The sequence below is a fragment of the Pseudophryne corroboree genome, chromosome 10 (genome assembly GCF_028390025.1).
Source record: "Pseudophryne corroboree isolate aPseCor3 chromosome 10, aPseCor3.hap2, whole genome shotgun sequence".
NCBI classification, from domain to species: domain Eukaryota; kingdom Metazoa; phylum Chordata; class Amphibia; order Anura; family Myobatrachidae; genus Pseudophryne; species Pseudophryne corroboree.
This window is the reverse complement of record NC_086453.1, coordinates 238,774,381-238,779,984: the sequence shown is the minus strand read 5'-3', so window position 1 is coordinate 238,779,984 and position 5,604 is coordinate 238,774,381. Positions and strand designations below refer to the sequence as shown.

The following is a 5,604-nucleotide window of genomic DNA, read 5'->3' as shown; positions in this document are numbered from 1 at the left end:
TGAAGAGCAGATATTTTGGGCCAACTGGGCAAACCACCAGAGGCTCAATTCAGACTGTCTCCAAAGACAAAATCTGCTGCTGGCAAGTCTGCCACATTACATGACACGCATAAGTCGAAATCTCAGCAGAGAACATTTGGAAACCAGTCGTGTGGCGACTTGTCTGGAGCAAATTCGGGCAGAAAACAGCACCATGATGACCACTTTACAGAGAATTCTGGATGAACAAATGAGGCAACGCCAAAACTACCTGCATCTCCTTGAAAGGAACAATAGCCTTACAGAAAGTCTGGGTAGAATTATAGAGAATAACACGGCCTCCAATAACCAATTATATGCTACACTCACTAACTTAAGCCACAACATAAGTGCTTTACACTCCCAACAAGCGAGCACTAGCTCAGGAACTACAACTCCAATAAATACCCCAGTGACCTCCCCAATAAGGAGGTCAAGCAGATCAAGACCTCATGTCCCTGGCCCCACCTCTGAAGCCTCCAAGGCTACACGAAAAAAATAAAGCCAGCCTCTGCAGATGGCAGATGCATAAGTGGGGTTAACACTGTCTGTTGACGTTTGCAATGTGCACACTTTCACACTTTAATAAACATATTTGTGGTTTAAACATAAAAATGTTGTGGATAATCGCTATTTCTACCATTTCTGAGGGTGAGATGTTAATCTTGTACTTATTGACCTTTTAAAGTATCACAATTATATGTGTAATTTTTGGTGAGGGTGCAACACATGTAAACACGCTTTTCAAAAGCAGGTCTATTTTTTTGGCGTATTTTTTTACAATTCTATCTTGAACACGAACGTAGTGGACCTTTAACGGTGAAAAATACAAATACGAATTGTTGGTAAATTACCGAGTTCTACCAAATAACAGGCGTATTTGACCGATGGTGTATTCATTCATATTTTTTCCCGTTGACTTCTAGAAAAATACAAATGCCCTCATCACTGACGAGATTTCTGTTTAGTAAATGACCGAGATGACACTTTGAAGAAAAAACACCATCTCGGTCAAAATCGGGAGCTTAGTACATTTCCCCCATTGTGTTCATTTAAGAAACATTCCAACCTTGCAATATAAGGAAAAAAATATATATTTTATTAGATATAGTCTAAATAGCTACAGTACAGTATGTACATATTTCTGTTACATTAGGTTTATGTTGAAGTTTGCTACAGTACAATTTTTTAATATGTGTGTTCACATGCGTAGAGGTGTTTTATCTTAAGGAATGAGCTAGAGTCTGTTGGCACAAAAGTCTTAACAAAAAGTCATATACATGCAATACAATATATACATGCAGCTCAGAATGGAAGTGAACAAGCCCGGAACCGGGTGAAACGTGTTTTCCTAGCGGGCACTCTACCTACCTTACATCTGTTCCTTATGGGCACCTTACCGATTTGACAACCGATTGGGTGATATTAGATACTTATTCAATATTTTATTGTACCTGTCCTAACTTAAAAAGTTCATACCTTGTTCATATTAGAAATTATCTATATTGCTGGTGGCTCCAGCCAAATTGTATTGCATGTATATGTAACTGCCAGTTAGGTACATTGTGACCTAACCCTGTGACAGGGGCAGGGCTTCTTTGATCACCCAGCCCCTGTTACAGGCACCCTGATCACATACAAATTGAATGAACGACATCCATTACTTATCTGTGACAGCTCAGTCTCTCCATTCCAGCAAAAAAATGCTATATGTTGGTTATTGGAAGAGTCTTTGATAGATTCTCTGATATATTTTTCAGTGAACAAGCTTAATATATCCACGGTTATTCATTAATATTTTTTGCCCACTCTCGTTACAGAAACATATTTGTCTCTTGCATTTAAAATATTTAACAGATGTTATGTAATCCCGCCTTATAGCCTGCCAAAGTGTTTTGCAAACTGTATGTATCATGTCTTTTTTCTTTGGGGACATATCACCAAAACGATGTTCGCATAGGTGATAGTCACCCCGCCTCATATATGGGTTTATATGATATACACACACATTTTTGTCCATAGACGACTTCCGGATAATATCACCAGTGTCTGCCTAGGCACGGTGCACTAGATAGAACCTCATCCATTAGATATTGTTGAAATCTGCATGTAACAGAGGTATCAGACATATCCAGTGATCTGATATGCAACTTGCATTACCTTGATTCAACAGCATTATTCTTCCTGTGAATTTGTTGCGGACATTAATTACATTGTTATTATCATTTGTTTAACCTGGATCCGATATTTTCCAATAATAGAGGTGACCCAAAGGGACTCAATCCAACATTACGGCCCTGTGATAACCACTTGTCCTCATTCTCCAAATTTTTCCCACTTTTCTTCCTTCTGTGAACTCTCATCCATGATTCTGGGGTACGTGTCCCCCAGGGGACACGTCTCTCCAGTCTAACGTGGATAGCAGATTCACACCTACTCATCTAGCCCTCGTCTTTCTCCTTCCTTATGCATTCTTAGCATTCCGTTTCCCAGGAGGAATCAATCCTCCTTTTCGGTGCACTCTCATTGGTGCCATAGGATTACATTCCTACGACCATAGCCCTACGTTCACGCCCAATCTCGTCCGATCTTGGAAGCTAAACCTAGGTGGGCTGAGTTAGTACCTAGATGGGCGACCACTAGGGAATACCCAGTGTAGTAGGAAGACTCCTTTTCCCGTGAAAACCACACCAACAGCAGTATCACCACTTACACCTAATTCTCCTCCTTCTTTACTCTTTCTCCTCTCACCCAGACAGTGGTGCTCAAGAGAACTGTTATTCAATGTTTGGGTCCTCCCACGCACGAATTAACCCAATTTAGGGCTACATCAATACAACAGTGGCGCCTAATAGAATTGTCATTCAGTGTTTGGGTTCTCCCACTCACGAATTAACCCCTCTTAGGGCTGCATCAATACAAACACAGTTTGTACAGATCTTGAGCAGACGGAAGTAGCTTAACATGTAGCCATCTTCCGATATGCTGTTATCCAGGCATAATTGAGATCTGAACATTTTTATTCCCATCCTGGGAGATCTCTCTCTCCAGCAGGGACATCTATACTTGTCCCAACACCTTTTAGTTTGTTCTGCTTCTTAGTGCATTTTAGAAAGTTGAAATAAAGATTGAATCAATTTTTAGATACTATTTCTTTACATCTAGTTAACTGAAGAGTGCGCCCAAACAAGAGACATACTTTTCTCTTTATATATACATTGTTTTTTCCCCCATTTTTGACTCTGGGCGCACCGCCATACGGACGGATAGGAATTGCCTAAACGATATTGTCCATCTCTGGTTTACATTATCACTTTTGTATTTTGAATCTAGGTCGGTGCAGGATCAAAAACCCTCCTCTTTGTACAGATGATAGAGTTATTGCCAGATCAGTTCCTGTATTTATTTGCTGAGAGAGATATTAAGAGGAGGATGCATTGAAAGATATGGTAATTGTATCACTGGCCTGTAACTGTAACTATATGTAACTGTATGTAACTGTATGTTTTAACTGCTTACTGTGTGAGTGTAACCATGTAACTATAGGTATACTGTACATTGTAATATCTATTGAATCCATATCCTTTTAATAACAAATATATACATCAATGAGCTTTGGAACTCAGATAATGTGTGGGTGTATTGTTTTCTCTTAATGGATGCAGTGTTTTGTGATATATAGCACACATTTATGGGATATGGTAATAAGAGGTGCAGGCGTTTACAATATATATTAGAGCGGGCATTTTAAATATTTGTGAGAAAGCATTTTGGCATTCACAGATGAGGGCTCTTACGGGATATCAGGGTCTTAATGATGCACTGTACATTACAAACGCGGCTGTAATCGACTGGCTCCGATGACGCATCGCGAAGCTGATGAAAATAACATCCACATGTATTGCTGTGGTATCAGTAAGCCAATGATATGAAATTTCAAGGGACAATGCGTTTCTCATAATATTCAAGATGCTAAAATGTATTTTTATTTTTGCAAAACAAAGTTCAAATAAGTCGTGTTTTGTTTGATTCAGATTGGATTGTTTATCTGTTAAGTAGGTTTAAAAGTATGTTTAAAAGTTGCTGCAAAGCCTTGATATAGTTTTTTTTTTTAAACTCAGGCCTAAAATAACTTCTGCTGCTTGTATAATGTGTGATTTCTTTGTGACAAAGGAAGCCGCATGGTCTATACTCCATTTTGGACTAACCACGTGGCTTGTCCACCATTTTGTGTAAACCTCATGGATGTGGAAGGGGGAGGAGCAGTGTCCATTTTGGGAAGGTCATTTTCTAAATAGCTGATTTTCAGTCTGCTCAGAATAATCAGTTTCTTGGTCACATTAAGCACAATTTATGAGTTACCAATGCATTTATTTAACCCATGCCATAGTCAATTACAAATAGTTTCAATTGGGCCTAGTGAGAGTAAATGGTGAGATAGATGCTTGGCTTGGTTTGAGAAATTGCACACACAAAAAAGAAAAGAAAAGAAAAAAATACTTTTTTTTTCTTCTTCTTTCACAGGATTTAGTTAACTCTCTGTTTGCTATAGGATGGCCATTGGGGTGCAAATTAACCTGTGTAACTGCTTTTTCTTAGCAGTGAAAACCACTTTTACAGGCAGGCAAAAGCACATAGCTTTGATATGCAAATTAGAAGCACTGAATGGGTAAATAAGTCTCATAGGAGACCAGTGAATGGTACATATATATAATATTATTATAATTATGTGTATATTTATATCAGTGTATGTTCTGCAAGATAGCTATCCAATCTGAATCATATCATTTAAATTATTGATTATTGCTAGAGTCATTATAGATCTGTGTGAAATAGGATACATTTGTTGCTATATAGGTAAATTTGAAATAACAGTATTTTAAGGAAGTAAGTGTAAAGACACAAACGCAGGTCTGCATAAAAGTTTATACAGAACAAGTTGTGTCTAGTGGGCAATAGTAATTAGTATTGTTCACATTTATAGAGCTGTGTCATTTGTTTTATTGCGGACGCAGGGTTTTGTACACGTGTCTCGGACAAAGTAAAGGACTGTGCACGCAGCGTAAGAGACACGCACAGTCGCGTGTTTGCGCAAAGTGCGTAAGAATGCGGGCGCTGAGTACAAATTATACAATAGTGTCGTTTAGTTCAAAGCTGGGATAGTAGACATTTAATACAATAGCACATAACTATCAGATTTCAAAAGCAGGTTACTCTAAATTTAGTTTAAAAACTGTATTGCCTCTGGGGTAAAGCTGCCTATCTGAATGAATTGAAATTTTCTGTACAGAAAAACCAAAGTGTATTTGAGTGAGCGAACATAGGAGTGAGTGGATTTGAACCCCGGAAAGCGGGTCCCGTGGTACACCAAGTAAGTGGAGGCTTGGTGGTGTGAGGCAGCTGACTCACGTTAATATAGATTGAAATACGCAAATCATGAGGAGATTTACAGAGGAGCGTAATAGGGAATTGTGCATTGTGTAGTATTGAAGTAAAAAGGTTTTTTTGTTACGCTCCGAGCTGAGGGTCGCAGTTTGTATATCGACCCGTGGTTGTACGGCAGATAGGTAACAAGTACCTATACGC

General features: G+C 38.8%; 1 pseudogene; it reads left to right on the top strand.

Annotated features, from left to right (window-relative positions):
• Positions 1–2,564: 2,564 nt before the first annotated feature.
• On the top strand, positions 2,565–2,683 carry LOC134968268 (5S ribosomal RNA; annotated as a pseudogene).
• The last annotated feature ends 2,921 nt before the right edge of the window (positions 2,684–5,604 follow it).